General features: G+C 36.4%; 1 pseudogene; it reads right to left on the bottom strand.

Annotated features, from left to right (window-relative positions):
* Window positions 1-6,646: 6,646 nt before the first annotated feature.
* Window positions 6,647-10,086, bottom strand: LOC140852366 (uncharacterized; annotated as a pseudogene).
* Window positions 10,087-10,493: the final 407 nt, after the last annotated feature.

Raw genomic sequence — 10,493 nt, 5'->3', positions numbered from 1 at the left:
AAAAAAAAAAAAAAAAAAAAAAAAAAAACAAACAGGGGATCAAACCGGGAAGAAGACTCCCGATAGGAGTCTTCTTCTCCGGCGAGACCCGGGCAAGATCGGACTCCTAGGACCCCTCGGAGTCCTAGGGTTCCCTATAAGAAGACCCCCTCTCCCTTGAGACCGAACATCGGCCTCCTCCCTCTCTCTTTCTCTCCGATTTTTCCGAAGTAGAGCCGCGGACACCGTTTTAATTCTCATCGTAATTGTCCGCCGACGAGGTCACCGGAGACTGAGGTAAGTCTTTCTCTTCTTCCCCTCTTCCTTCCCCTTCCTCCCATGTCCTTGTGCGCGGCGGCCGGCGACGAGCGTCGCCGATTTTCGGTCGGGAAAAAAAAAAGACTCTGTTTTTGGACCTCTTTTTCGTGAATTTTCCGGTGCCGGCGATCACAATCGATCGCCGGCCACGCTCCTCCGTGACCAGGGGAGTGGCCCCCCTCTGCCGCCGGCCTCCGCTGCGGCGGCCGTGGCCTGAATGGCCGATCAAGGCCGGAGAACCACCGTCGCCTGTTCCGGCGCGGGAAGAGCCGAGAAGAAGAAGAAGAAGAAAAAAAAAGAAAAGAAAAGAAAAAGAAAAGAAAAAGAAGAAAGAAAAGAAAAGAAAAGAAGAAAAAGAAAAAAAAAAGAGAAAAAGAAAAGAAAAGAAAAGAAAAGAAAAAAAATAAATATAATAATAATAATAATAACAATATATATATATACTTATATATATATATAAATAAATAAATAAATAAATAAATAAATAAATGATGAGAGAGAGAGTCTCTCTCTCCTCTCTCTTCTTTCAGTCTGAACCCTGACTTTCTCTCTCTGGAATTGAATTTTCTCTCTCTACTTTCTCTCTCTAAAATTTTCTCTCTCTATGTTGTTTCTCTCTCTTGATGGATTTCTCTCTCTCTAAAGTTATTCCTTTAGGATTAGCGAAGTGTAAGGCTTCATCTGATGATTTTGATCGAGTTTAGGGAAGAGTCTGATTTTAAGTGAGGTTTTGATTTTGGGATTTGTTAGATTTAATTTTGAATTAAAATTAATATAAAAATATAATTTTGGATAATAGGCACGGAAGAATCTCCTAGAAGTTAGTCGATCTGTTCAATCAGTACTCCGTGAAAGGTAAGTAATGAATCATCTTCTCGAGATATTCCATATTTATTCTGAAAATAAATAATTATTCTCTGAAATTATGCATGATTTATGAAATTATATTTTGAAAGAAAAGTACTTTTGAAATATTATGGTATGTCGATTTATGCACATGTTCAGTGAAATATTTATGATATATTATGATACAAAGTATTTTGATACAGATCGAATTTATGCTCTCAGCCTAACTATGTTTCAGTGGACCCCGCCAATGGGGATTATACGTTGGTACTCAGTGGACCCTGCTAGTGGGGGTTGTGCGCTGGTGTTTGTGGACCCTGCCAGTGGGGGTGTGCACTGGTATTTGTGGACCCTGCCAGTGGAGGTTGTGCGCTGGTATTCTATGGACCTCGTCAATGGGGGTTAAACATTGGTCATAGTCAAGGCCGTTGAGTTACGAGTGTTTTGAATCGAATCAGATTTATGATTATATTATATTATATGTGAATATTTGAAATTATTGGATTTGCATTAAATCAGCATGAAATATATTTTTATTTGCAGCATTATTCTTGAAAATTATATAATATCTGAAATATCTGGTTGAGATATTTGTTACTTACTGGGCTGTCTAGCTCATTACCTTTCTTTCTATTTTTCAGATTCAGATAATTAATTTCGAGCGTGGGAAAAAATATTGGGACAGAGCTTTTAGAGGCGAGATTTAGCATTGTCAACTTCATTGAACTTAGATCTATTGTTTTATTGTTAGCAAAAATTTTATTGGATGTAAGACATTTGATTTAATTACTTGAATTAAAGTTGAATAATAATTATTTGAATTTATTCCGCTGCGATGCATTGATATCGTGATGAGATGCCTTGCATGCTTATAGAGAGAGTTCTTCATGAGTATGCGGCGGTTGCCGCGACCCTCGATTTACAATTTCGGATCGGGGGCGTGACACCTATAGGCTGAAATCATGGCCCAAACCCAGTGCATCGACATGGACAACTTCATCCATGGCATGAGATGACACCATTAGCACTATTTGATCAGTTGTGCTCGCAGATCTAGCAATTTTTTCTCTATTTAACCTTTGACTGTCGATTCTATTTTTTACAATCTGAGGTGTTCTGTGGATTCAAGGATGTATGAGTAACTTGTATTAGTAATCAATCATCACCAATCTCCTACAATAAGTTGACACCACAATCCCTGGTTTAAATAGTTGTACCTGTATATCAAGCCCTTTTTCATTCTATGTAAGCTAACTGTTTTTTTTATTCTATAATTCAAGGGGGCTTTGAGTTCAAGAATGCATCAATGAATTGTGCTGATACTTATCTATATAATTTGACAATGAGGTGAAGTTTTTTTTTCCTTTTGTCTGATAATGACAGCATTGGTAAAACCAAGATATGAAAATTTGATAAGTTAATTTAATCTCATTTATCAGAGGAGAGCCATCGATTTCTGACATCCGAACGTGTCACCTGCTTTCTTTCAACTTAATAATAGTTTGGCCTATTTCCATATACTACTTGTCTTAGTTTCTTTACTAAATGACTCCGGTCTTCAGTTGACCAGAATGAAGATAATACAAAGGGATACGAGTCCACCTTATTGACTGATCTCTATCTGTTGTAGCCACAAAGTGAACAATTTGAACTGGCTTCCTGAGAAAATCAAAACCAAAGATTTAGGATAATGCCTCAAAATGTTAAGACTGCCCACAACCACATGGAAATGTAATTACATAAATGACCAATCAGTACCACATTCTATCCATCAAGTACTTCCTTCTTTTCTTTTCTTTTCTTTTATTTTTTAATTACTTTTTACCTCCCTCCTCTTAAATTTCTCCGATATTTTCTTTATAAATTCCTGTTGTTCTCTGCAACCACACCCTCTTTTTTGGGAACAAGGTTACTAGAACTCTCTTTTTGGTTTTATTTTTAGCATAATTCATTCTGTATTTTATCAAATGGTTTTCCTTATGCTCAATTGCTGCTTTTTTTATTGTAACAAGAGAAGACAATTTCACCTCTGTGGCTACTGGATTCAAATTCTTCTCTTCTTCTTTCTCTGCTGCTATTCTGGTAAATGATAAACCTAAGAATTGGATCAAGTGCAGATAGAGCCTAAGGCAAAGGGTCCGTTCATCCCTGTAGTACATGTGTTGTGCAAACTCCACAAGCAGGTAGGATCCATGGGCATTATTAAAGGAATTCGGTCGAGTGAGGCCTTCCAAGGCATCAAAGGTCTCTAATTTGCTCATGATACTTTGCTTTTCTGTGCTGGGGAGAAGGAAAGCCTTGTTGCAGCAAAGGCCATCTTACTTGCCTTTGAGGGTGCACCCGAACTCGAGATCAATTTTCATAAGATTTTGATTTTTGTTTGAACATGGAAGACCAAGAAGCAAAGCTATGAATTATAAAAGAAGTGGATTACCTATCACCTATCTTGGATTGCCGCTGCATGATAAGAAGCTCCTTAAACATTGTTGCATGCCTTTAATTGAAAGAATAGGAGCTAAATTGGCTACCTGGAAAGGGAGATTTTTGTCCTAGGGAGGAAGGTTGACCTTATTATTTGCCCTGAGGAGGAAGGTTGATGTCACCACCCGAACTAGAGCGTAATAGACGCTGCATGTCTGCAAAGTAAACCCCACCAACATGCAACGCTTCCTAAATAACAAATCCAAATATTTCATAAAAATTTGACAAGATTTTTCTCAATCGTCAAAACTAATATAATTACAAACCACCATATTTGTATCCATTATCATATAATCTTGGGATAACAAAAGTCAAAACATTTTGACATGATGCCAACAAATGTCAGATGATAGTTTTCAGACCTAGACTTACCTACATAACCAGATAGCAAAGATAACTATATACAGTATCTAGTATTTACATATAGCTAGTGCACTCCCTCGAGTTCGATAAATATTCACAGTTCAACATCTGCAATAAAAAGAAAGATGAAAATTAATGAGCTGCATTAGCCCAGTAAGTGCCAAAATACTTCAAGAAGGGTCAAAGCATGTAAATATATACCAAAGCTAAATTTATATAGTTGATCGGATGACATATTGAAAACAACAAATCTTTTTTTTTTAGAAGCACACTTCTTAGAAATTAGTACTAAACTTAGAATTGGCTATGGCCACGTAACCCAGTGGCATGGGTCGGTAACAACTAACTGATATGGATAACAGATATCAGATAATGGGTTCTCAAATAACCACTATTCTGTTCACCGGTGGTACGGTCTCGAAACTTATTTCTCATATTACAAGTCGATAAGACCAACGTACAATCTTCATTGATGGGGCCAAAATAGATCGTAGCCACACTAGATATTTAAAGAAAATAATTATGCAAATTGCCCAATCATATTTTCTAAAATCAGTATGAAAATAAACTATGTATATCAAACTAATTTATTAGCAAAGGTATCAAAATGCATATTTGATTCCCATACAGTAGATAAAGCATAATATGCTTAACCATTAAATTAAATAGATATGAAGATTATTAAATCATTTTAAAAGCACACCAAGAAGTATTAAGTCACTTACCTGACAGTTATCAAGAATCCAGATAAGTTTAATCCAGTTACACAACTGCTTTGAAACCTAAAATCTAAATTCACACATATACAAGGGTCTATTCAATGGCATGCCAACATTCAAAATAATTTCTAAAACTATCAAAGATGCGATCAATTTCTAATTTTTCATAGAAAATAAAATTGCTGACCTTAACCTGTGTCTTATAACAGAAGACCAAAGGTGGCATGACGAAGCCTTTTCTAGGCAAATCTAGGGGAAAAAGAAGTGATACTTCACAAGGGCCAGATATAGGAGTGAGAAGGAATTGGAGAGAGAGAGATGAGTGCAGGAGAGGAGATGGGACTCTCGGCTTTCTTCATGCAATTAACACTCGTGCGTATCCCTCCTCCCCACACCTTGCTACCTCTTCTTTCCTTTCTCTATTTTTTTTGTTGCCATGGCCGCACATGAGAGAGAGGATGTGCGTTAAGAAGACATGTGTCTCTCTCTCTCCCGTTCTTTATTTCCCCCCAAACTGCCTCAAGTGGTAATGCACGAAGGATCTGGGCCTAGGTTTAGTGGGCTCAGGTCCAGGTGTCACATCCTCCCCTCCTTAAAGAAATTTCATCCTCGAAATTTAAACATACCTTCATTCAAAAAAAGATGCAGATATTTTTCCCTCATTGCACTTTCCAGTTCCCACATAGCTTTATGTTCAGTATGATTCTTCCAATGAACCTTCACATAGGGAATGGTATATCTTCTCAGAACCTGCTCTTTTTTATCAACTATACATAATGGTTGTTCATCATAAGACAAATCTTCTTGAAGCTGTAGGGGTGTCAATTCCACTACATGACTTTCATCTGAGATATATTTCCGTAGCATGGAAATATGAAATACATCATGGACTTCTGAGAGTGAAGGTGGAAGTGCAAGTCGATAGGCTGCAACTCCAACCCTTTCCAAAATCTCAAAAGGGCCCACATACCATGGACTTAGTTTTCCATGGATCCCAAATTGCATCACTCCTTTTGTAGGAGACACCTTCAAAAAAATATGATCTCCTACTTGAAATTCTAGCTCTCTTCTCCTGTTATCTGCATAACTCTTTTGTCTGCTCTGAGCTGCCTGAAGGCGTTCTCTAATTACTTAAATTATTTCTGCTAGTTGCTGAACAATTTCAGGACCCATGAGTTTTATTTCACCTATATCATCCCAATATATTGGAGATCTACATTTTTTTCCATAAAGAGCTTTGTAAGGAATCATCTAAATGGTTGTTTGATAACTATTATTATAAGCAAATTCAATCAAGGGCAAGTGACGGTCCCAAGAATCTTTCATATCAATAGCACAAGCTCTCAACATATCTTTCAGAGTCAGAATAGTTCTTTCTAATTGGCCATTTGTCGGAGGATGATAAGCTGTATTGAAAATAAGGGTGGTCCCTAGAGCTTTATGTAGACTAGCCCAAAAATAAGCCACAAATTGTGTCTCTATCTGATATGATAGATATAGGAACCCCATGCAATCTTACAATCTGTTCAATATAAAGCTCTGTAAATTTCTCTAATGTCATCTTGAATTTAATTGCCAAAAAGTGAGCTGACTTTGTCAATCTATCTACTATTACCCATATACCATCATATCCTTTTGAAGTCCGCGGCAATCCAAAAATAAAATCTATTGTAATATGTTCCCATTTCTATTCAGAAATTGGAAGGGGTTGCAATAATCCCCTGATCTTTGGTGTTCAATTTTAACTTGTTGACAGGTTAAATATTGTGCTATAAACTGAGCAATTTCTCTTTTCATATTATTCCACCAAAATATACTTCTCAAATCCCTATACATTTTAGAGCTCCCAGGATGTACTGTATATCCCGTGCAATGGGCTTCCTTCATAATTTCTCTTTTCAATTGAGGGTTATTAGGAACACAAATTCTGCTATTAAATCTCAATGATACATCTTCACAAATGTTAAATTCTGTTCAGAACCTGACTCAATATCACTCTTGATCTTTTGTAACTGAGGATCATTTATCTAAGCAAGTTTGATCCTTTCAAATATAGTAGGCTAGACCAGCAAATTAGCAAACTGCACCTTGGAACCAAGCAAGCATATTTTAATCTTCTTTTTTCTCAAGTCTTCTAGAATATGCCTCTGAGACATCATTAAAGCAGATATATTACTTGAAGATTTTCTACTTAGTGCATTAGCAACCACATTTGCTTTTTCTGGGTGATAATGTATGGACAAATTATAATTCTTGAGCAATTCTAACAATCTTCTCTACCTCATATTAAGTTCTTTCTGAGTGAAGATATATTTCAAACTTTTATGGTCCGTATATACTTCACAAGACTCACCATGTAAATAATGTCTCCAAATTTTTAATGCAAATACCACTGCTGCAAGCTCAAGATCATGGGTAGGATAATCTTCCTCATAAGATTTCAATTGTTGAGAGGCATATGCAATTACCTTGCCATTTTGTATCAATACACACCTTAGACCTCTTTTTTTAAAGCATCACTATAAATAGTGAAAACACCACCACCAGAAGGAAGAGTAAGAATAGGAGCCGATATCAGATGTTGTTTTAATTCCTAAAAGTGTTGCTCATATCCTTCAAACCATTCAAATCTAACTCCTTTATGGGTTAGTCGAGTCAAATGTGTAGCAATACAAGAGAAATTTTTAACAAATCATCTATAATATCCAGCTAATCTCAGAAAACTGTGAACTTCAGAAACATTATTTGGTCTACTCCAATTTACTACCGCCTCTATTTTCTTCGGATCCATAGAAATTTTATTCTTGGATGTTATATGTCCTAAGAAGATTATACTATTCAACCAAAACTCATATTTTTTTAGTTTGCCAAATAATTGTCTCTGTCTCAAGGTCTCCATTACAGCCCTCAAATGTTGCTCATGCTCAATCTGACTCCTAGAGTAAATTAGGATATCATCAATAAAGACCACCACAAATTTATCTAAAAAGGGCTTAAATACTCTATTCATTGAGTCCATAAAAGCTGTCGGAGTATTAGTTAACCCAAAAGATATGATCAAAAATTTATAGTGCCCATACCGAGTACGGAAAGCAGTTTTAGGTACATCCTCTGCCTTTATTTTCAGTTGATGGTATCCAAAACGAAGGTCTATCTTAGAAAACACCTGAGCTCTCTTCAACTGATCAAACAAATCATCAATTCTAAGCAAAGGATATTTATTTTTCATAATTACTTTATTTAATTCTCGATAATCAATGCATAGTCTCATACTGCCATCCTTTTTCTTAACAAATAATACTGGAGCTCTCCGAGGAGAGATACTAGGTGTAATAAAACCATTATCAAGAAGCTCTTGCAATTGATCTTTTAATTCTTTCATTTTAGTCAAGGCCATTCTATAAGGAGCTTTGGAAATTGATATTGAATCGGGAATCAAGTCAATTGCAAACTCAATCTCTCTATTTGGAGGCAACCCAAAAAGATTTTCTAAAAAAATATCTGAGTATTCATTTACTATTGGAATATCTTCTAATTTCTTATCTTGTTGTCTGGTGTCAACCACTGTAGCCAGGTACGCCATACATCCCTTTCTGAGTAACCACCTAATTTGCATAACGAAAACAATCTAAGAAGAAGTATAGGCACCACCACCAATAAAGTTGAACTCCATAACTCCAAGGATTTGAAAACTTATGCACTTCTTATGACAATCAATAGTGGCATAATGTGATGACAACCAGTCCATACCCAAGATTATATCAAATTCAAGAATATCTATAACTATCAAATCAGCCATCATATTTCTACCTTCTATCTAAACTGAACAAGACTTACAAATCTGATTAGAGATCACCTCATTTCTAATAGAAGTGCTAATACATAAATCACACTCAAGAGCATGCAGAGATTATACTTTTGCACAAACATAGAAGATGCAAAAGAATGTGTGGCACCAGAATCAAATAACACATGAGCATAAGAAAATGTAACTGGTATTATACCTAATACCACAGTGTTAGATGCCTATGCCTCTTGCTAGGTCAGTGCATAGACACGACCTTGGGTGCACGGTCTTTCTCCCCTTTGATGTTCTTGGAAGGGTGTCGAAGTAATTGGAGTCTATACAACAAGAGTCTGAGTGGTAGAACCCTAAATTGGTTGAATTCTTGTAGCCTGGGATCTCTATACTGACTGGGGCTCTTGAATGTTGTGAGAGCACTCAGCTATTTTATGACCCTGTTTCCCACATTTAAAACAAGCCCCAGATACCATTCGATAATTTTCAGTCTTATGTATACCTCTACATACTTTACACTTAGGTTTGTCTTGCTGATAGGTCCCACCATAAGATCCCTATTTTTCTTGTCGAGGAAACTTAGTATAAGAACCAGATGGGTGTATCGAACTTTTGGCTACTTGAAATGTTGCAGATCTCTTCAAATTCTGCCCATACTGCCCACTGCGAGTTTCAAAATCTTTACTTCTCTTCTTTTGTTTTCCTCCTTTTGTATCCTGAGTTTCATTCCAAATAATTTCTAAGTTCTTAGCTCTATCCACCAAATCATCATAAGTTGTTGAATGTACTGCAGCCAGGCCCCTTCGAATGTAAGGTCTCAATCCCTCCTCAAACATTCTCATCCTAGATTCATTATCTGTGACTAGGGTAGGAGCAAATCAAGATAGTCTATCAAATTCAATCTCAAGCTCATCCACAATCATTTCTCCTTAGGACAAGTTAAGGAATTCCCTTTCCAACTCCCTCAATCAGCTTAAAGGAAAATACATAGTATAAGGCACTACGAGACCTCTACCAAGTAATAGATCCATAACCAAAAGTTAGTGTATGCTCTACTGATTTCCACCAGTGATGAGCTCCATCCTGAAGCATATAAATAACAAATCTAACTTTCTCCTCATCAATACATTCCATTTCTCTAAAGATTTTTTCCATTTCATCTATCCAGACCTCTAGCTTCTGAGGATTAGTAGTACCCATAAAGGCTAGAGGGGCAATTTTTTTAAATTCTGTTATACTCTTCCCATAAGCAGATGGACCAGGATTTTGTAGCAATAAGTGTAAAGGCTGTTGAGGTAATTCCCTCTGTTGACGTACCAACCCCACAACCTCTTGGATTAGTTCCAGCATTCGATCTGAATTCTTAGCTATGTTTCTTGGTGGAACTACTATCTGATCCAAGATTGGTTGATTTCTAACTGGCTGATCAACTACCTCTTCTTGTTGAACATCAATATTCACATTCTGATTTAAATGCTCTTGATTTTGCATGTTCTTGGCCATTGATTCATGAGGAGCTTCACCCTGAGAACCTCCTAACAACTAACTTACTCTTTGGTTTCGAGCACGATGAGGCGGCATTCTTAATTTTAATAGAAAAAATAATAAAGCAAACATTACAACAAAGTTTAAATATAAAAATACAAGATTATCGATAAGCAAGCAAACATAGAAAAAGAGACATCTCATAACTTAAGTTCTACCCAACTCTCAATCTTTCCAATGAGTCCTAAAAATCTTAAATTCTAAACTTCTATATCACTATTTTAATCATGGTCCACCTATATCCCTAGTAATTTTAAACCTGTGCTCTGATACTACTTAATCTGTCATGCCCCTAACTAGAGCGTAACACACACCGCATGTCTGCAAAGTAAACCCCACCAACAAGCAAGGCTTCCTAAATAACAAATCCAAATATTTCATAAAAATTTGATAAGATTTTTCTCAATCCTCAAAACTAATATAATTACAAACCACCATATCTG

This window comes from Elaeis guineensis, chromosome 11 (assembly GCF_000442705.2).
Source record: "Elaeis guineensis isolate ETL-2024a chromosome 11, EG11, whole genome shotgun sequence".
Classification (NCBI taxonomy): domain Eukaryota; kingdom Viridiplantae; phylum Streptophyta; class Magnoliopsida; order Arecales; family Arecaceae; genus Elaeis; species Elaeis guineensis.
Note: the sequence above shows the minus strand (reverse complement) of the source record. Positions and strands in the feature narration are given on the sequence as shown.